The sequence below is a fragment of the Mytilus californianus genome, unplaced genomic scaffold, assembly GCF_021869535.1.
Source record: "Mytilus californianus isolate M0D057914Y unplaced genomic scaffold, xbMytCali1.0.p SCAF_6, whole genome shotgun sequence".
Classification (NCBI taxonomy): Eukaryota; Metazoa; Mollusca; class Bivalvia; order Mytilida; family Mytilidae; genus Mytilus; species Mytilus californianus.
The window spans coordinates 44,055,710-44,079,800 of record NW_026262712.1 but is presented as its reverse complement, the minus strand read 5'-3'; the positions used below and the strand labels follow the sequence as shown (position 1 = coordinate 44,079,800).

The 24,091-nt window shown below is 31.4% G+C and overlaps 2 long non-coding RNA genes across 2 annotated transcripts; both read right to left on the bottom strand.

The window, feature by feature from the left end:
- Positions 1 to 1,176: 1,176 nt before the first annotated feature.
- Positions 1,177 to 13,502, bottom strand: LOC127706180 (uncharacterized). Its single transcript, XR_007984281.1, has 2 exons — positions 13,404 to 13,502; positions 1,177 to 1,420 (listed from the first exon to the last, which is right to left on the bottom strand). It is a non-coding gene; the product is annotated as an uncharacterized LOC127706180 (long non-coding RNA).
- A 4,670-nt stretch (positions 13,503 to 18,172) lies between these two features.
- On the bottom strand, positions 18,173 to 22,187 carry LOC127706181 (uncharacterized). The gene is made up of 2 exons (XR_007984282.1): positions 22,150 to 22,187; positions 18,173 to 19,152 (listed from the first exon to the last, which is right to left on the bottom strand). It is a non-coding gene; the product is annotated as an uncharacterized LOC127706181 (long non-coding RNA).
- Between the last annotated feature and the right edge of the window lie 1,904 nt (positions 22,188 to 24,091).

Genomic DNA, 24,091 nt, shown 5'->3' with positions numbered 1-24,091 from the left:
GGATCATGATTATTTTTTTAGTAATAAAGTTTTTTTTATTTATTTAAAAGGTTTTACACACACAGTTGTTAAGTGGCCAGGAGCCAGTCATGATGCCGTCATTCTGGCCAATTCAAATATACCAACAATAATGGAAGGTTAGAATGGATGGCTTCTTGGGGATTCCGGCTATGGATTGAAGAGATGGCTCATGACTCCCTTAATGAATCCCAATTCACAGCAGGAAATAGGCTACAACAAGTCTCACTGCAAGACGAGGAACACGGTAGAGAGGGCATTTGGTGTGCTTAAAGCTCGCATCAGGTAATCTTTTAATACTTGATAAAAGCTCTTTTGCTGTTATCTTACTTTCTGTATCAAATGACTTATAAAATTGAAACAATTTCGTTATGAAGACAGCAAATATGTATGCTCTGACTCATCATTTACTTAAATTAAAATGTCTGAGTCCATCAACAATGAGAGGTCACGTATCGATCCATCTCCACTTGACAGGCTTATGTTATAATCATATTAAAGAATCTCTTAAGCTTGAACAAAGTTATTCTTGATTTTTACAACACTATAACAGGGTTAGTGTCTTAGGTGAGAATGGATGTGCCCACCCAACCAGACAACCTGTTTTTTTCTATAATCCAATATCAGTCGAGTATATTGAAGCAAAATACCAGAAATGATATATGTCATTGATAGAAGTTAGAAATATATATTTTATCTAATAAGGAGATGATTCCTGAGTTATGCCAAGAACATTAATGGGCAAAGGGATGTAAACTGTGACCTATAATTGCTTACATCAACAGGAGATGGAATAATCGTTAAAAAAACCCTGTAGTAGGAGTAGTGGAATAATAATTCACAATTTAAACAAGTAACCAATTTAAACATGTGAAACTTTTTTTTTACAGATGTCTTCATAAAACCGGTGGATCCCTCCAATTCTACCCTCTTAAGTGTTGCAAGATGATTAGGGCATGTTTCAGACTGCATAACAAGGCTTGTAGTGAAGATGTGGACATTCAACAGTTAGCGCATCATAACATTATTAATGACGACCAACAAAATAATGAGGCAAACGCTATAAGGAGGAGATTAATCCAGAGATTTTGACTCAAATCAAATTTGGGAAAACACTGCTTATGTAGTGATTAATTTTTCAAAATAACAAAAAAAAAATAACTTTCAGAGAATTTAATAACTGGTGAGAAACAATGGAGATCTATTCCAAACTGGTGTTCTGTCCGCTGTGAAGCTCTAATGGCTTCTTGGGCCACAGTAGACCTCCGTTGTATCTCCAGCATCTGCTCCATGATCTTCAACTTTTTGGCTCTGTACATCTCTATTTTTTGGAGCTTACTTTCTTCTTGTAGGAAATACCGCTCTTCGGCCTCAGAGGCAGCATCTTGTTTACGCATGGCAGCTTTTAAACAAATATATCTATATTTTTTAACCATCAATAGTGAAATGAAAGCTACTTAAAACACATTTTTACATTGTATCCATGTTTAGCTTTGTACTAGACAAACTTTAAAAAATAACATCTCTGCCAACAAGGTTGCATTGATTAACACTACAATTTTCCAATTTTTTTAAATGCTTTATTCAAATGTTTTTTTTGGGTGCACTGTATGTGATTATATGATTAAGAGCAACAGATTAAATTTGAGTGGCATGCTGATAATGTTAAAGGACAATATATGATAAGGGTCATTTTTGGCCCCCTCTCGGAACCAGTTCATATTCATACCATCAATAGCCCTTGGACAGGTACTACAAAAAATAACAATTTTTATTCGTTCCTGTGACTTATTGGTTGCCTAGCAACCGATTTCTAAAATCAAACTTGCAGTGTGTGCTTTTCGTTAAAAAAATATCTTTTCAATGATTTTTGATGGTTTATTATGTTACATCATATTATATTGGTTATCTGTATAAGTTTTTTTGTTTCCTTAAACAAAAAAAATAAATGTCTTATGCCTATAGCAACTACATAACACAGATATTTTGCTTAGCAACCATACTATTGCAGGCATTTCATGTATGTATTTGCACAAACAAGTAACATTCAGTGTATGGCAACAATATAGTATTAATACAAACAAGCTAGTTTGTTCCATGCATCAGTTTAAGACTTGAATTTTGCTGAGAAACTACCTAGCAACGTGGATTTTGCATAGCAACCATACTATTTTAGGCATTTAAAGTATGTATTTGCACATACCACCAAAATCACAAACCACAAATAAATAATTCATATCTACTGGCTAGATTTTCTAATGCATTAGTTTTAAATTGGTATTTTCCATAAAAACTACCTAGCAACGTGTATTTTCCATAGCAACCATACTATTTAAGGCATTTAGTGTATGTAATTGCATATATAAGTAACATTGGGTGTTTGACAACAACACATTATTAATACAAACAAGCTAGTTTGTTCCATGCATCAGTTTCAGATTGGTATTTTGCTCAGAAACTACCTAGCAACATAAATTTTACATAGCAACCATACTATTTCAAGCAATTAAATATGTATTTGCATATACAATTTTCATGGCATGACAACAACAAACTATTTCTTCATGCAAGCTATATTTGCCTATGCATCAGTTTCAGATTGGTACTGTCACCTAAAACTACCTAGCAATTTCAATTTTGCATAGCAATCATTTTTTGTATTGTTACATTTTTGAAGAAAATACATTTCGACATGTCCATGATTTTTTCATATATATAAGCTGCAGTAACTTTCTAAATGTAGCTGCATAACAATGTATGTATCTTAGGATTTCATCAGCATACTAGTATAGTATTTTTTTAACAGTCACTACAGGTTTTAAATTAAGTGCATGGTTGCAAAGGAAGATGTATTGTATATATAAAAAAGAAGATGTGGTATGATTGCCAATGAGACAACTCTCCACAAGAGACCAAATGACACAGAAATTAACAGCTATAGGTCACCGTACGGCCTTCAACAATAAGCAAAGCCCATACCGCACAGTCACCTATAAAAGGCCCCGAAATGACAATGTAAAACAATTCAAACGAGAAAACTAACGGCCTAATTTATGTACAAAAAATGAACGAAAAACAAATATGTAACACATAAACAAACGACAACCACTGAATTACAGGCTTGGGACAGGCACATACATACAGAATGTGGCGGGGTTAAACATGTTAGCGGGATCCCAACCCTCCCCCTAACCTGGGACAGTGGTGTAACAATACAACATAAGAACAAACTATAAAAATCAGTTGAAAGAGGCTTAACTCATCAGATGGATAAAAATACAAATACTACAAATACAAGTGGACGTGGCCGGGTACTTGTACATCCAAATAACAAAAAGACATTAAGTACAGATCTAAGAGTACTCGCAGTTACTGACAGCTAGTTAAAAGCCACTCACTAATAAAAAAAATCATGCATCTAAGACTAAATATGCAGTTACAGCATCGCCTTTCTTTGTATGTCATGTTTTTTCAGATGGGTTAGGTAATCGTGGTTGCAGTATTTTTGGAAAATTCGGGGGTGTTTTTTGTTTTTTTTTAATCAAACTTACAATAAGAGGCTGCAAACCTTTTTTTAGTAAATAGGGTTTTTTTCAGTCCATTCTTCAAAGAATCATTTTTGTTTATACAAATTCTATATATTAAGTAAATAAAGTGTCACATTTTCTGTGTATCCAGGTGACAACACTCTGTTGATTTTAAAAATGTACTATTTTACCTCTGTTTCATTACACAGTTTTTTTAGAAGAGGGTGTTTTTGTGTTGACCTATGAACTTTGTTTACCAGATTTCATTTGGTACTGAAGAAAACAACCAAACCTTTAAAAACAAATATCATTTTAATTTCCCTTACTATCATTGAAATGCAATAAAATAAATACACTATAAGTAACAGGAAAATATATCTCTGTCTGTCTGTCTGTCTGTCGCCCTATTAAGTACCATACTTTCATTGAAATACATTGTATTTAATAAAATAAGTACATTATAAGTAACTAGGATATGAACTTACACACACACACACACACATGTTGCTTCTCTCTCTCTTTCTCTGTAAATATCTCTGTTTCCCGTATACTATAATTGAAACAAGGACTGGTGTATTTAATAAAATAAGTGCATCATAAGTAGCAGTAACTTGCACACACACACACACACACATTTTCTCTCTCTCTTTCTCTCTTGCTCTTTATCTTACTGTCTCTCTTTTGCTCTTTCTCTCCTACAAATAGAATTTCATCCATGTATCATGAGTATTTTAAATCGATTATTTGTATATTATTTGATTGCGGAATTTAAAAATTAACAAGATCAACTTAATCATATTTAAGCATGAAAAAATAATCCCTCTCCAAAGTAAGTGAACAACATTCACACACACATACAAATATACACAGACAAAATTATCAAATGCAATATGCTAATTTTCAGAAAATGACTATGGTCAACAGGCAAAATCAAATATTATCTTTTGTGACAAAGACTTTGTTTTGAATGTCATAATTCTCCTTAATCAATTTCAGACAATTAAATTATTTGTATTCATGTAACGACTAGAAAAATGCAAATTCCTAAGATTATTGTGAAAAAAATTTGTCTGTGGAAGATTTATGGATACATAGACTAGGCCATTAATGCAGTTATTAGATTAAAAAAATCAAAGGTCTTTTGTGATTGAGTTCCATATTTTGAACCATACTAAAGTTCTTATGATATAAATGTCAAGCGAGTTTTTAGATTTCCTGTTACAAATGGATTTTATAAGAAATAGCATTTACTATTTAATTATTCAAGCTCAAATTGTTCATCACCTGTAAAAGTAACTAGCTGTATATAGATTTCACAATTTACAGGCAAATACTTTGATTTTATGATGTCCTTAATTGTAAATATATGGAAACAGATAATTATCAGATAATATGAACTTCAAGCAATTAAATATATGAATACAAATTAATTTCATCTATTTACTAATTAATGTTAATTAGGTTATACTGATAAGGAAACTATTGTCTACTCTTCAATACCAGCTGATGATGAGGGATTTTCTGACAGTGTACCGGTATGTGCATATGAAATGGAGGTATTTCCCGATAAACGTGATGGCTTGAGACTTTTCATGTGCCTCTCTAGTCCCAAATACCACAGCACACTTGCCACATGTGCACAGCAGCCCACAATCCTAGCCCCAACTTTGCACGTGCAGTCCCAAGTCAAATTGAACTGCTATCATTAGCTGTTTTTTAGCTGTTATTTACCAGTTCTTAATATTTTTAGCAGTCTTTCAGCTGTTCTTAGCAGTCCATCTTATAGAAGTTTGAAAAACTGCCTTATTTCACCATTTCTTAGCATTCATCTTAGCATTCATCTTAGCATTCATCTTAGCAGTTTAAATACCTTCTAAAACTGCTGTCAATTTGTCAATTGGACAACAGTTATGACAGCAGTTCAATAGCAGTTTGATAGCAGTTTTGGTTATAATCTCTGTTATAAAAATGCTTGGATCTGGCTGTATTTTCAGCTTGAAAGTAAACCTTTATTTGAAGATTATTTGATCATTTTCAAATGTGTATTTTGGCTCCAAGCTGTGTGTAAATGCTTGCTAATGAAAAACTAAATTATAAGGTTTAGTTTAGGCTAAATGGAATAATTTCAAACACCTGCAGTACAGTAAGTTGAAGTTACAGTTAATGCATGTAAATTTTCTGACATAACTTTGTAGGGGAAAACAGAAACATGATACAGAAAGCCCCAAAAAAGGGGGATAGTTGTTTATTCAAATAAAATATCTGATGTTTACAGGATTGTAATAAAATACTAGCATATACTTACAGTGCAAGATGTTATTTATGAAAATAAAAATATGAATATTTTTATAAAATTTTGTAAAAAAACGAAAAATGAATCATATTCAAGAGTTGAAAAAAGGGGGAGGGAATACTATGGAAACCTAGGCCGCAAATAGCTGATTGGTTAATATTGATCAAACAATCCATTTAATGAAGTTAATATATGTTACTTAGGTTTGATTCAGAAAGTGGAAACATTATATTAATATATTACGTGTATTAAGATTTCTTTTATTTAAATCCAAAAGAGAAAGAGGAGAAAACTGTTGTCTTTTGGTCCACATAAAAAAATATATATCATTTGTATATTGTATATAGAGAGAAATTAGTAGTACATTTGGTAATTAAATAATAATAAAAAAGAAATTGAACTTTTAATCTAAAAAACACAAAGTCAAGGTAATTAATAGTTATTATAATCTAGTAACCACTCTTATTGAATAAGTTGCTTTTTAAAAGCACTGATATTTAAAGTGCATTCTTAACTGTTCTTATTATTCAGCCACTTCCATAATTAATGAGGGATCTATTCTAAGGCCAGGTAAAGTACCAGTACTCAAAAAAACATGTTTACAACCCCTTAACAAGTCGTTTATTGGATTGAAATAGAGTGATTTGATTGCAGTTACTGCTCAAATTACAAATATAACATGTATTTTTGAAATTTCAACAAGACTTACAGTAAAATTAGAATTTTATTTTTGCATTCATATCTTGTACACAGTTTATTCATGTACCTTTGTATTCCAACTTTTGACAGATCTGATAGCATTCCATAGCAGTTATTAGCAGTTTAGAAAACCATATTAGGATGTACAACTTAGCAGTTTCTATGAATATTCATTATTGATAGCTGTTATTATAGCAGTTCTCATGAATATTCAGAGAAGATAGCAGTTTTTGAGTATCTCATTTAAATTTTTCGTAAAAAATAACTGCTAAATAACTGTGAAGGCTAAATAAACTGCTAAGAAACTGCTATGGAATGCTATTGGAATGCCTATATGCAAATTAACTATTGCCTTGAATTTGGCAACTGTGAATGCTAATGAACTGCTAAAGAACAGCTGTCAAGTAAGAACTGTGAATGCTAATAAACTGCTAAAGAACTGCTGTCCACTTTAACTTGGGGTACCATCCATTTACAGGCTTTTCCGCACTTGACCCAGCATTGTAGTCAATCCATTATGTATGGATGGTAGATTTGGAATGTCTTGATTGAATTTTGACTTGCAGAAGAGTTTCAGATTCTTTGCAAAGTAAAAGTTCATAATTTCCAGATTCAGAGAGATGTTCCCTTGTGTATCATGGTGCCTGTTTAAGTTGGTAGATACCTAAAGTGATATCCCTTAATATTTCCTCTGTCAGCTTTTGAAAATTTTCAAGTACTGTGCCAGAAGCATTAATTGGTAAGTAAACAGTTATCCGTCTTATCAAGTTGTTCTGTTCTACAAAAGTTTGCAGACTGTTTTCTAGGACAGAGCGCGGTCAGCATCTTCTTAGCTACTTCTTCATTTTCAGGGTTGCAGACAAGAGGTCGTTTGTACTTATTTAGTATACCACCAGTAATCTTTACTAAATCACCAATACTGGAAATCATGGTATTTGGAACCACCTTTTCCAAAAAATGAAACTGTTTCAATCTGGCATTTGTGCTCTCTACAACCCAGCGACATTTAGTTACTAAGCGAGTCAGATTAGCTTCGTTCGTTGTTAACTGCTTTTTCCCTTTTACCAAACAAACAGGCATCTTAACCATATATCCCTGATCCTCCAAGTACTGATCTGCATCCCTGAAACCCCTATCTACAATGCAAATATCATCATCCTGCAACCATGCTGTTATGTTCTCCAAGTTGTTTGTTATGGCATGTTTTGTTATTGATGCATCGTTATTGTGACCGTCTGCAAAGTAAGGCCCTAAGATCGACAGGAGCATAGGTTTCTGACACAGAATGAATGTGGTCTAAGAACTTGAAAATTTTAAATTGGAGATTTACCTACTATGGTCCAATATCCCAAATCTAAATACATGGTTAGATTCAGCATATCAAAAAACCCAGAGAATTCAGTTTTTTGCTAAAATCAAACAAAGTTTAATTTTGGACCCTTTGGACCTCAGTGTGGACTAATTTAAAACGGGGCCCAAAAATCCAAAAACTTAATACACGTTTAGATTCAGCATATCAAAGTACCCCATATATTCATTTTTTGTCGAAATTAAACAAATTTTAATTTTGGACTTCGAATTGGAATATCTTAAAAACTGGGCCCATAATCAAAAATCTAAATACATGTTTAGATTCAGCATATCAAAAAACCCAAAGAATTCAGTTTTTTTGCTAAAATCAAACTTAGTTTAATTTTTGACCCTTTGGACCTTCATGTAGACCAATTTGAAAACGGAAACAAAAAATAAAAACTCTAAATACATGATTAGATTCGGCATTTCAAAGAACCCAAAGAATTCAATTTTTTATTAAATCAAACAAAGTTTAATTTTGGACCCTTTGGACCTCAATGTGGACCAATTTAAAAACAGGTCCCAAAATCAAAAAACGTAATACATCGTTAGATGCAGCACATCAAAGATCTCCATATATGCATTTTTTGTTGAAATCAAACAAAGTTTGATTTTGGACCCTGATTTAGACCAACTTGAAAACTGGGCCAATAATCAAAAATCGAAATACATGTTTAGATTCAGCATATCAGAAAACTCAAGAATTCAATTTTTGTTAAAATCAAACTAAGTTTTATATTGGACCTTTTGGACCTTAATGTAGTCCAATTTGAAAAGAGGAACAAAAATTAAAAATCTAAAAACACGATTAGATGCGGCATATCAAAGAACCCCAATAATTCAATTTTTGATGAAATCAAAAAAAAAGTTTAATTTTTTACCCTTTGGACCTCAATGTGGACTAATTTAAAACGGGGCCCAAAAATCATAAAACTTAATACACGTTTAGATTCAGCATATCAAAGTACCCCATATATTCAATTTTTATCGAAAAAAACAAAGTTTAATTTTGGACCCCGAATTGGACCATCTTAAAAACTGGGCCCATAATCAAAAATCTAAATACATGTTTAGATTCAGCATATCGAAAAACCCCAAGAATTCATTTTTTTTGTTAAAATCAAACTGAGTTTAATTTTTTACCCTTTGGACCTCAATGTAGACCAATTTGAAAATGGGACCAAAAAATAAAAAATCTAAATACATGGTTATATTCGGTATATCAAAAAACCCCAAGAATTCATTTTTTTGTTTAAATCAAACTAAGTTTAATTTTGGACCCTTTGGACCTCAATGTGGACCAATTTAAAAACGGGGTCCAAAATAAAAAAACTTAATATATGGTTAGATTCAGCATATTAAAGAACCCCAAGAATTCAAGATTAAAACCCCATTAAAATTGGTCAAGAATTTATTAATTTATACAAAGTATTAGAAAAGTATTGTGTTTGGCCCCTATTTGGCCCCCTTATTCCTAAACAGTTAGGGCAATAACCCCCAAAATCAATCCCAACATTCCTTTTTTGGTATGGAACCTTGTGATACAATTTCAGTAAGATCCATACATTTACACACAAGTTATTATCTGGAAACTAACAAAATGCTTTTTTGGACCCCTTTTTAGACCCTTAATTCCTAATCTGTTGGGACCATAACCCCCAAAATCAATCCCAACCTTCCTCTTGTGGTTCAAACCTTGTATTTAAATTTCATAGAGATCCATTCACTTCAACTAAAGTTATTGTCCGGAAACAAAGTGTCTTTGAACGACGCGGACGACGACGACAACATGACACCAATATACGACTGCAAAAAAATTTTGGCGGTTGTATACTGGTGTCACGTTGTCGTCGTTGTCGTCCGCGTTCTCGTATAAAAATTAGAAGAGAAATATAGTGTTTAATTATTTAATAATCCGAGCAAGAACTAAACGGATATATTCATTTGAAACCAATTTCATTTATTTGTTGTTTTATACAAAACTGTCAATATAAAACACCATTCTTTTTACTGCTTTAGACATATTTATTATCGGAAAAATTCCTTTTGAATTTTCTTGTTAAAAACAATTAACAAATACTTACTGTGAAGTACGCATTTGTTTATCTACTATTCAACATCAGGCATAGGTGTTCTTCATACATGTTATAGCAAAATTCACATTTATGGTACAGTGTATCTATGGAGAAATCTGAAAAGGAAAAAAAATATTATTTTTTACAAATAACACAAGAAAAATTATGAAACAATTTTGAAAAACAAAAATTTTACAACAGGGAGGGAAAATGTAAGAGTGCAAAAGTAATGAACTAAGAAATAAATAAATGTTGTAATTGACATATGAAAGTACATGATGTTACTTACTATCTATGTAATTTATATAAATAAGCGGTTTTGATCTTTCTATAAGAAAAAATTTCTAACAATTTGCGTTTATTTACAGGATATATATTTTCAATTTTTTTATTATGAATGCAGCATGTTTAATATTTAATAATAATGCATAGGCACTCAGGGGTGGGTAGAGGGTTCTGAGCCAACCCCCCCCCCCCTTTTTCCCCCATTTTTTACTGCCAGATCAGCTCTTATTTTGAGGTGATTTCTCTTGGCACCAATTTTCTGCAAAGTCCTGGACAGGGTACATGTATTAGGTTACAGGACTCCCATATTTTAAAAGTGGGGGGGTGGGTTCAAGAGGGGTTGCAATTCCATATTAGCTATCTTTAAAAACTATGGAAAACACAAATATTTTTTAACTTTTGCTTTATATACATTTTGTTGTACTAGCTGGGTTTTTTTATTATTAAAAAGGTTAAAGTTTCTTATCACTTCAATAAAGGTCTGACTAAGATATCCTGTTTGAAATCTTCAACACCAGACTCAACACCATCAAATGATGACCCCACTGCCTCTGTCCACATAATGTATACATAATAGGTGCTTTAGATTGCTATGATGTGTAACATGTACTTTTGCAAGTTTTAGTATAGTCTCAAACTCATCAAAAATTAGCAAATACTTACTGTTACAATTCATCCTTAATTCATTTCTTAGTTCATTCCATGGCTTATTTGTTGTACATGGCATATTAATACATATTCAAACCTTTTAGGAGGCAATCTACAAAATAAATTAAATAAAATATTGATGAAAATCAAGTGCAGCAAGGGATTTATTTATTGAAATAATCTTAAATGACTTTAACATTTGCATATTTCCTACATGAAGGAAACCAATGAAAGAAAGTGAACCTAAATAAAAGAAACTTTTTTTTTCATATCAGAGAACCACACATGTTAAACTAATTTGTATTTGCAAGTTTTGATATAGTATCAAACTGAACAAAAATTTGGAATAGCAAATACTTACGGTTACAATTCATCTTTAATTCATTTCATGGCGTATTTGTTGTACATCAGGCATATAAATTCACATTCAAAACTTTTTGGAGACAATCTACAGGCTCTACAAAATATGTTAAATATTTATGAAAATCAAAAACAGCAAGGGATTTATTTCTTAAAATAATCTTGAATATTTCAAACAGGGTTAAGGAAACCAATGAAAGGAAGTGAACCTAAATAAAAGGAAACTTGCTTTTTTACATACCTAAAAACCACACGTTTAATTAATTCATTTTCACCCAAATATCGAATTTTTGGTTTTTAGTCTCTTCAAAATTTTAATTGGGAGGCCAACTCCCAACCGTTTTGATTTGAGAAACATTGGTAAGTATTTTTATTTGCAACATTCTGGGAACAATTTGTCAACCTGAATGATCTTTGATGATTTTTTTTTCAATTTTATTTATTAGATTCAGTTAACCTAGCATTTTTCTATGTATGTTACATTGAGATATTGTCATTTCAAGAATTCAAGCACAGTTTTGACAATTATTTGTTCTTCTGGAATATTTTCCCAACAATACAATGCTCAAAATTGGGCGAACTAAGAATTTTAAATGGGTATATAAAGTCATACATTTACCTTCTTCCAAGTCAATAGGTTTACAATATTAACATAATTTGTTATTTGTTGTTGCAAAATTTTATTAAATTTGCATTTTCTTCTTTTTATCTTCTGATATATATTCAATAATACTATATGAAATGATTTTATGGTTGTGTTAATATATTTTTAACAAATACTTGAAAGGAGAATTTTATAAAAATTACTTTTATACTAATCGCGAGGGGAGATAATCATTTTTAGCATTCCGTACAAAAATACAAATTGTTTTTTTTCAAACCCAATTATTGACCATCTGGATGTCCAATTGCATAAACCACATCTATATTCGGAAAATAATTGATCTGAAAGGGCAATATATTTTTGCTTTCAAATAGAGAATTACAAGTATGACGTCTGCTCTGAGCATGAACGGCGCCGTCGGCGGTGACCCCGTGTTTTTGTGAATTTAGACTTCTTTGGTTTGGAAGTATTTATGGAACATATACATTATCTCACGTAATGTTTGTAATATATATATATCAGTTTTTTGACAAACAACTCTCACATTTATCACTTTATCATAATTTATGCTTTGAAATAGAGAGCTAACATATGACGTCTGCTCTTTTTCGTGAATTTATTTAATGATTTCTTTTGTTTTTTTCTTGGAACTATTTAAGGAACCCGTGCACTATCCCACATGAGATTTATGATATATCTCTGTTTTTGCATGAATAAGTATCACATTTACCATTCTATATTCATACATTATTACAGCAGCATAGTTTGTTGACTCTGATGATATCCAGCTTCCCTGGCAACTGAAACCGGAAGTTGTCAGACTAAGATAAACCGCACGCAAAAATCAACGACTATACATGATATTTTTTAAAGATTTTGCTATGAGCGCAGTTGAGAACATCTATGAAATTTGTATATAATGTCAAAACTATATCATACATACCATATGTAAAATATCTTACATGTTCTCACTTGCGCTCATATTTAAATCATCCAAAGTAGAGTCGGAAAGTCCGATTTTCCGTATAGACACCCGTTTATGGTGTATTCATAGTATCAATTATAATCGATATCCTGCATAACCTTGAAAACTAAGTTTATTTCAACAAAATACAAAACTTCAATAAGGTTTTATGGTCATTTTTGCCCCAGATATTGTTCTTAAATTTTTTTGCATACAAAGGGGCCAAATACTGCACTTATCATACATCGTCCTTTGTGAGAGTTATTGCCCTTGAAATATAAAGATTGCAAAAAATATTTATTTTTAACAGCCAGTAGGGGATACTGTATTGCACAAGAAATACTCTCAGAATTATTGATGATTTCATTTATTTTCCTGACAAAAGCACAATATGATTACTTTTGACACTTTAGAAAATTCCAATTATAGTATAAGAGTTTAAGTCAAATCGGTGATCATGAATTTGACAGCTAGTGCCCTTTTAAGAAATTCATCTGAAATCATCAAATGCCATGAAAAAACAAGAATTGTGGTGGTTAAATGGTCTTTATAACAAAATGACACAAAACAAGAATACCTTTATTAAAATCATCTGTTTGAGTTCTAACATCTGGCATTTCATCCAACGACTGAATCAAGTTATCCTGTTGAGCTACACATAGAAAAAAAGCAGTTTCTGAATATTAATAAAGAACATGTATTCTAAATATTTAACTGCAATTTGTATAATAGACTAAAGTTCAAAATGTCTGTACCTGTATTATTAAAATTTTGCAGAATGAATACAATAGTATCATGGACCATTGATTGAATATCTGGAACAGACAGGTGAACTTCTTTAAAAGTGCTAATGTAGTTGGTTAGTTCATCTCTCAATTCCTCTGTAATGCCCATTGTAAAATCTTTATATTCATTCACCCTAAGAATATGTTCACCAATTTTTAGTAGTGACTTGGAGTTAGATGTATACTGTTCCAGAAATTTCTTCATTTCAAGGTGCATCTCTTTTGCTTGGTCAAGAACCATACAGGTATTAGTCTTATAACCTAAATGAAATAAAAGGGGTTTAACTGTTTAAATTTGTAGAACTATGTCTATTAACAGTTGACAGGATGGAAAATTGAAGCGATTACTACTTCTATATAAAGTACCCATGATTTGAATAGTGGCTGTCATGGATGGAAGTAATTCTAGTACATGATCTTTAACTTGTCATGTTATAACTATATAACAAATATCAAATTAATGTCATCGACAAGTATGACGAAAAACAAATGTCGAAAACTGAAAATTAGTGGTACAAAAGTGTAAAAATATGTGGGTATTTTGTCAGGCTTGCCATCTGCAAACTTAGGACATAATACATTAGTATAATATTAGTTTTATTATCAGTCTTATGCAAATTACATATTCATATGGTGGGCTATCATTGTGTGAAGTTTCATTGAAGTCCATTCACAGGTTAAAAAGAAGTTGCATTTTCAAAACAATTGACAGACAGGGCGATTTCTACACTGCATCCTTATACCTGTATACCTATAAAGGAACCTCCAAAATAAATAACTATATTCAACATACAAAAATATCTTACCAGGATTGCATGCAGACATAAACAATTGTGTTAATGCTGGTTTATCAGTGTTTTCCTATTGCTGACATTCACTTTTCACAAATTAACTTACATGTATTAATGATATTTCAAAATGACAATGAATTCATCAGCTAACAGTTACAATTAGAAAAAAATTGTACATAAATATATGTATATATACTAGAAGAAACCCATGCCAGCGAGGTTTAAAGGATACTTGAAATGTTTATGGTTATACACAGCACAGCCCTACATCGTTAAGTTTGGTTCGTGTTTCTCAGACTGTTTTTTGTGCACTGATGCATGGTTTTTACAACAAAAAAGAATAGTTTGTATGCATGATTTTGATCGTTTGTCAGTTTTTCTTCAATAAGGAGTTTGAATGTCCATTTGGTATCTTCTGTTTCTGTGTGACACAGGTGCTCCTAAAGCGGAAATCAGAAAAGAAGACAACATTTTTGGTTTATTTAATTAAGCTACTGTAATTAAAGCAATTACTATATGAAGTTATAAAGTATATTACGTACATTTTGTACACAAACTTTTTATTTTGATATAATACTTCAGACAAACCAGCTACAAAATTTCAGTATACAAATTTGATAGTATAGATGTGTGTTACGATTTGCGATAAGCTTCTTTATATTACACAAATCTTCAACATGAAAAGTGATTTATAAGCAAGTAATTACAAACCAATAGCATTTGGTTGTCCTCCAACAGGTACAATTATTAGGTCTGAATCTCTGTTATCGCACATATATTTTTACTGATATTGATAATCTGTGAACACCGAGATATACGTACGTTATACTTCACTGGTTAAATCCGCTTTGCAGCCAAGTACTTGCGTTTAAATACAATATGACTATAGTGACCTCGTTTTCTAATAAAATAATTTTGATTAATGTCGTTATACAAAATTGTTGACAATACTGTGGACTCCATGGCATCCACATTCGATCCAGTGCAATTTTCAGAAACGCGTATTATGCACACAAAATGGGTGTAATATGGTTTAACCCACCAAAAAAAATTAATTAAGTTATAATAATGTTGCTTTGTTTAATTGTTCTTTAACCATGTTAACTTATTCTATAGAATATTTCTCAAAACTTCCAAGTGAAGACCACGCAGGATAACAACCTTTTGTTTTCCATTGCATTTTATGTTGCTGACAACAATATAAAAAATGAGTAAAAGTATGGCCATTCCAATGCACCAGGACCTCGTGTATTTAGCTAAAATAGATGTCCTAAGTCAGGAATCTGATGTTCAGTAGTTGTCGTTTGTTGATGTGGTTCATAAGTGTTTCTCGTTTCTCGTTTTTTATATAGATTAGACCGTTGGTTTTCCCGTTTGAATGGTTTTACACAAGTAATTTTTTGGGGCCCTTTATAGCTTACTGTTCGGTATTAGCCAAGGCTCCGTGTTGAAGACCGTACTGTGACCTATAATGGTTTACTTTTATAAATTTTGACTTGGATGGAGAGTTGTCTCATTGGCACTCATACCACATCTTCTTATATCTATGTAGTTATAGTGAAAACTAAGCATGCGCTAATGAGAAGTGTGTTTATATTTTTTGGTGTTACATTCTTGTTTCGTACAAGAGCGGGGGATGTTAATATAAGGATATTTAAACTCACAAGTCAAACATAAAATGCCAATACCATTGCAAAAAAAGAAAAACGACAAAAAGTTCTTCTTGAAGACTAAAGATTATAACTTTTATTTGATAAAACTAAATAATGACTGAATTATGATTTAAGTCTTATTTGTTAATATGCAATAAAATTTTGGATATAATATAAAACACAGGGCAAGCGTGGTTTGCGATATGATAAAGGAAGTGGAAACAACGGTCACTCATAAACTACATTTTAAGATTCTACCGTGTTCATCTATTTTAACGTTACGAATTAGAAAACAATATAATCAATTTTGTAAAAGCATAAATCAAGAAAATAATGATAACCACACTTTATTATCAGGCTAAATATGTACGTTTATACGAAAATATATGTTTCATGTTAAATTATATCATGTTTTTTCGCGGTATATCTGGCTTTATAGTGAGACTTTTATGTATAGATAAATATATAACACATATTGTTTACAGTAAAATAAACGGAAAGGCATTACGAATAATTAACATGGTCTTTTTAGTAATATATATATATATATATCAGTTGTTCTTGTCAAAGTAATAACAGGCCAATAATTTTGATAAGCATTTTTTTTTCGATTATATAGAACTTCTTCACTTGTTCTTTTCAAACGTACCTTTTAATCCTTCTCACAATCTAATATTGAACGAGATCCTGTTGGACACAGTTGATTTACAGTTGTTTGAGTAAATCATAGGGAATCAAACATACTGGTTTCCGCTAAATAATGTGCATTTAATGGTGCTTTTAATACCTATGCACTACACTTCAAACAATCTTACCGAACTGAAGATTTCTGATTTGATATAATGAATCTTGAGATAATCGGCGTTGCAAATTAATTTACTGAATATACAAGTACGGCGATCAACACGGAGCATTAGCTTGCACCGAATAGCAAGCTATGAAGGGCCCCAAAATGACTAGACAGTGTAATTCAAACAGGAAAACCAACGGTCTAATCTATATAAAAAACGAGAAACGAGATAAACTTATGAATCACACCAACAAACGACAACCACTGAACAACAGGCTCCTTCCTGACTTATGACAGGTGAATAAAAATGCAGCGGATTGAATATTCACCCTAACCTGATACAGTATGTGACATTACAACATAAAAAGACACACCATAAACTATTTATCAAAATTAATTAACTCGATCAAAAAGAAACCCATGCTTCTGTAACTGTGCCGCTATGCCAAGTGAGAGGTGATTAAAGCGATCACAAGCATGTGTCTGCCCCTCCATATATTATATATTGCCTGAATGTAATTCACAGATTGCCATTTGTTTTTGTTTGTAATAATTGTGTTTCATTTAGTGTTTTGTCCTAAATAAGCCATTAGGTGATTTTTGTCTGAATCATTTCACATTCTATCATGTCATGGGATTTTGTCATTTTGAAGGCCGTAATAAACTGCTATTGACATTTCAATCGTGTGTTGATACGAAGTTAAACGTTAGTACCAAACACCTTGAATGAAATTAACTTGGCTCGTTCACTTTTCATAAAATTTCGACAAAATATTTACTACATATAAAATATATAAATATTTCAAAAATATTCAACCTTACACTCTATCGGAAACATTTCATTTGATATATAGAAGTTTGAAAAACCATGCTTTTGATCATTGAGAAGCTTAATATTTCTTTAACAATTAAACGTGATTAAAAAGTTCAGCTGAGTTTTACAGAGTTATCTCCCTATAGTGTTATGTACCACCTTAATTTAATTCTTTCTTAATATTTCACACAAGGCTCAGTATAAAATGTTCGGACTAGCGGGAGAAAAAGTGTGTCGAAAATTTAAAACATCGCCATCCAGATTTATATAATGAACAAAGTCTTTCTAACAAAACCTTACGTGCACAACCTATGATTCTATTCGCAAACAAATTGCTTTTTGGAATAAAATAATGCGGGCAAACGGAAAATTCGACTGAAATAAATCAATCTCTTAAAGCATCTTATAAAGCAAGGTAACAGATTTCCAGGTTTCAATACTGATGTAGGGACTTCCTTCAGATACCCAGAACATTATGGTTTTAAGGTAGTAAGAACAGAGATATTCACGATACTTAACATCTATGTTTTCATTAATGACGTCTTTCAGAAGAATTTTCATAACACAATAGCACAGCAGTTGTGAATGAGTAAAGGTATAAATTAATAGTTTTTCACCCACATTGAAGGATATCCTCTATTGAAGTTTTCCGTTTGGAGATCATTTATAGCCTACTGGAACGAACAATACAATACATAAAAATAAAATTGAGAATGTAAATGGGGAATGTGTCAAAGAGACAACAACCCGAACAAAGAGCAGAAAACAGCCACCAGTGAATCTTCAACACAGCGAGAAAATCCCGCACACAGAGGCGTGCTTCAGCTGGTCCCTAAATAAAAATGTGTACTAGTTCACTGATAATGGACGTCATACTAAACTCCGAAATATATCAATGAAGTAAAATAAAAAAAAAAAATACAATACTCTGCTTGACTTCATAACTTGGCCATTCGTTTTGTTATCTTGTTTTCCAGTTTTGTGCAGCAGATATCCATAATTTACTATGCAATGGTTGTGCAAAGTCATAGTCTCCCTGTTCATTTGAAAGGCAAGGTCCACGAATAACGGTAAGCATGTTTTGATCGACTAAAAACCTTTGTTTTAATAATGCGTTTGAAAAGTAATATTTCCCATTTATCTTCTTACAGCTTTGAAATGCGTTGTTATTGTTAATAAAAATACAATGTAACATAGTGTAGCCTGCTTGTATCGTCTTACTTTCCATTTTCAAATATGTTTTGCGATAATCAAAAGCGAATTTCCGATCTTCAAAAACATCGATATATTTGTGCGCATGTGCGATATCAATGTCACCCATACGTAAATCAAGTCCCTCTCCAAAACTTCCTCCGGTAATAGGAACGGATAAATCATTGATTACTAAATTGTCCCTAACAGTGTTCATCATTCGTATTGTCCTAACATAATTTTCTGATCCCACTATTCTTTGACACATATATTGGTACAGAGCTAACTATTTTGAGAAGTCATCTGTAATAAAATCAAAAGCAACATAGAAGGAATATTTATACAATTTAATCAGATACGCCAGAGATAACATTTTACTCAACAGAAAATTATATATACTCTATCAGTATTATGAGTATTATCGATAGCATCATTGTATATCCTTTGACATATGAGTTTGAATGTCCCTCTGGTATTTTTCGCCTCTCTTTTTGGTTTATGTAATAAAATCAAAAGCAACATAGAAGGAATATTTATAGAATTTAATTAGATACGCCAGAGATAACATTTTACTCAACAGAAAATTATATATACTCTATCAGTATTATGAGTATTATCGATAGCATCATTGTATATCCTTTGACATATGAGTTTGAATGTCCCTCTGGTAATTTTCGCCTCTCTTTTTGGTTTACTCTTAAATGTTGTCCTTTCCCCAAACGTATCTAATCCTACAAACGTGTCCATATATCTTTTCTGTTTGCCCAAACTTGTAAGCGTGTGTAGGAGGCCGAAACGTATCCTTTTTATAGCCATATTTTTTTAAATGCAGAAACGTGTCCACCTCAATCTATGAAAAGTGATTTGTTATCACAAGAGGGTAGAAAAATGTTAGATTTTTGTATTTTGCTATCTTTTGTGTCAAATATATTAAAATTGTATCGTGGTTTCGTCAAAATTCTCTAAGGCCTATCGTTTTTCGTTCAAGGTTTTACAAAATTAACGGGTAGTTAATGCATGCATATGTAAATTTACAGTAATTCAACCTAAGGGTTGTACCAGATTATTTTATCGTCAATTAACGTACGCAGATAATGTGATCGTTCGTAATATACTTAAACCTAAGAGGGATCATCAGGGTGTGCAAACCTAATTCATATTATTTAATATAAGCATGGAAATATAAGTAACAACAATTATGATGACAATACTTTAAACTATTCAAATAACCGATTATGAAATAAGAATAAAGTTCATAGACAAGTATTTTTTGTCATTATATTGGAATTATTGAAAAAATACAAAATGAGATAGTAGTTGATACATTGTATAATAGTTGCTTGCATTATATCTAGTGGCAAAATGTCAGGCATATTCAGGGACGAATACAAATGAACATTGAATACAATTAGTATGTTTTTAAAACTAAGGCTGTTACTTCTTCTTTTGTAAAGCATTGTCTTTGGCTTACGTTAAGATTTTCAATGAGTCCGGATTCCCTTAAGTTATAATTGAATTTTTTTTTTTATTATCCTGTCTATGACTTTTCTGACAATCCCTGAAATTTAACGACGTGACATTTTATCTAGGATACCATAAAATATTTTCATGTGCTTTTTTTCAGCGATAAATATTGTCGAAATTTTAGATACTTACTCAAAACTTCAGTTTCTGGGAGATTTCTATCCATTTGAAATGCATGCTTAAGTTATGTTTCAGAGGGTACAGAAAAGGATTTTTGTAAAAGCATTTGTACTATTGTCTTTACATATACATATGCTCTAAATTTGTGAGAATATTATTTAGAAATGATAAAGTGTTGTTTAATTGTCGTGATTTTAGAAAAAAACGAAAATGTTTGCTTTAAATTTATCTATTCATATCACATGTTTCTGTTATTTGTTTTCAAGAATTTGTTTTTATAGTTTGTAATACAATTAGGCCAAATGATAATGAAAAAACTGAGTTGAATAAAGCATCTTCTAATATATCACATTTTTACGTTGCGAAAAATAGCATTTCACGTCAGGGACGTCATAAACGTTTTTAACTAAACATATGTACGTTTGAGCAGAGAAAAAAAAAACAGACCCATTCTTGAAATGTGAAATTTGAAACTGATGGCCGATTAGTGATTTTCGATGATACATTTGAGCGAATTGGAAAGTTTCAACGAAATGGACACGGTTTGGGGATTGAAACGTTTGTACGCGTTATATGTATCTGAAATATCGATTTTATCTCTTTAAACTATATCTATGCTGCAGTTTGAAAAAAAATTATCATCTGGAAAAAAAAAACAACATAACATAAGCATACATATTTTCAATGAGTTTTTTTAATTTTTAAATATTACGGCCTTGAACTTCACCAAAGAGACATTTATTATCGAAATGCGCAACTGGTGCAGTACAATTGGAACCGTTAATCTGTTAATGTATTTACTGTAAGGTTACATTAGTCACAATGAGGTTTACATTTCAAACAGTTTAATATGTGTATATCTTATATTTTACATAATTCTAAAAATTTAGAACATTGCTCTGTAGATTATCTTGAAAGGGCATCATACTTTCACATGTTTAAATTTACGTTTACTTGTTTTTTTCTATTCACATTCATTGTAAAGATCATTTTTAAAACATCTCAAGAATGTTATTATTGGATCTTGAACGTCACAAGCTTATTATTTGGTATACAATTTCATTTCAAAAGACCAATCAATGTAACAAACATATTGATATTTAAATATTTAAAGCACGAAAATACAAGTTAATCTCAAATTCAGCATAGTATTTAGACACATTATAGACTGTTCTACCTTGGCAAATATCATTGTTGGTGTGTAACGCCTAAACAGCAAATAAATTACGAAATAAAAATTAGTAAACTATGGAGTTGGATACGACACGTATGGCTTTGTCCTTTATTGGTTTAGATGCTTTCAAATGTTTAAGGTATGTTGCTTCCTTAAATTTAAAATCGAGCAAAAGTATAGAGGGATTATTCTTGAGACTTGTAATCGACTTATAATCTGGGTGTGCAGAAGAAAATTACACGATACTACCAAATAAGTTACAACGTTGTTAAATTGAACATACATAATTATATGTATCAATTGGAGTGTCTTGATTATATATGTATTATATATATTGTTGTTATCTATATAATAATAATAATGTGGAGAAACATATGTCAGAAAAATGCAATGTCACAATATATTAATATTTCAGTCAATGGCTTAATGGTCCAAAAAATATTGTATCAAAGTAAAAATATGTCCTTTAACTAAATAATTACCTTCAATGTTTAGTTTTAACCGTCCTACACAAATGTGGTAAATTTGATATATGATTGTTTCTGACAATATATCAGGTATGTGATAACCAATTCATAGGTAGTCTTATCTACTTACGGATTGTGTGCGTTATGAATCCTTTTAAGTATCCATAATACAAAAAGTCGGTAGGTTGTGTAATGGTTCACTTAATGACACAATGTACACAACCTTATAGATTCGATAGATAACTACACACTGGCATACATTGATATTTTTCAATGGATTCAAATTTTAAAATTATTCTATCTAAATTAATTTTGAATTTAAAAAAAAGTATTGATCATGTGAACATGTCATTAATTTTGCAAATCATGTTTAGTTAAACCTGCTCCACTATTGGCATCCATCGTTATGTCGGCAAAACAGAAATCAGAGATAAGTTCACTTGTTGTTTTATCGATGATAAAAGCTCAGTCTGATGAGAATCAAACCTCTCACTTGGTATCGTTTACGCGACATATCAGAAAACAGAAGCGCTGAGAGGTTTAATTTGATCAGACTGGTAAAGACCATCTTCCTTTTTCTCTCCACAAGGTTACCAACTCATATGTCTGCATATCAGCTTCTAAACAATATTTTACGTGATCAAAAGTTCCTGATTCTCATCTTTAAGTGATGTACAGTTAACGGCACATTTGCAAGTAATTGTTTACAATCAGATGATTAATTTTTCACTTTCAAAACGTATTTAAAAAAAAGTGTAGTTTTTTGTTTATATTTTTAAACATACCTTAGTAACATTCAAGAAATGAGTCATAATTAAGTAACGAAAGTAACAAAAGTCTGTTGAAAAGGAGTTCGTTCATATTAATAGAATTTAGTTTCAAAGCCTGATACAACGCTTACTTAGTTTTCCTCAGTTTTAGTTTGTAACCCGGATTTGTTTTTATCTCTATCGATTTATGAGTTTTTGAACAGCGGTATACTACTGTTGCCTTTATTTAGCGGCATCTTTATCCCAATATAGTTGAAATGCTTTTCCAAGGAAAATAAAGGATAATGCTTTTAAAGGCAAGTCTTGTATATGGTATTACTTTTTGGTAATTACTTGAAGATCTATGATAGAATCGCGGCGTCCACTGAGACTAACAAAGAAAATGAAATTACGTAGTTGAAGGTAAAGGTAGAGTGTTTCCTTTACTTCCATTTCCAATTCTAAAGGTACAAGCGTTAATTTTCAAGTAAATTTAACAAAGGCACGTCGAACAATTTTCAACTGCATAAAGAAATTCCTCTAAAAAGAATTTATACTGAACAAAGTATTTCAAGTATGTCCTTGACATATATAATGTTAGGTACAACTTGATATACATACATTCCAAAATAAAACATGCATTACTTTATCAAGTTTATGGTATTGTTTTGTCCATCTGTGTTTTAGGATATTTTTGTTAAATACAGATCTTTAGTATTTTCGTAAAAACTAATGATTGATTTGTCTTACACTTTAGTTGATTTTTAAACACTGATATTCATTTTGTAATCGAAAAATCATAACACACCTCCATCTATCTCCATGATATGAGGTGCCATGACAGCGTAACATAACAGAGTAGCAATAGTAGCATCGACAGCAGATCCATCATCTACTAATACGTCCCTGAAGGTAGAAGTATTTAACATATTTTCAAAAAGTGATATTAACACCATATTACCAACGACAACAAATTATCGGTGGTGCATCATGCAAAATGGGAATTGACTACCATACCATATCCACTGTTGTTAGTCACAGATGTTAATCAGCTGCATACGGAGTATATTATTAGTTGCTAGTGACCTAATACGATATGTATGGGGTCAGTAAATTCCATATGGAGTGAGAGCGAGGCTCTATATATACCGTATTAGGTCACTAGAATAATGTGCAACGAAATTATCTTACCGACTATCTTAACATGT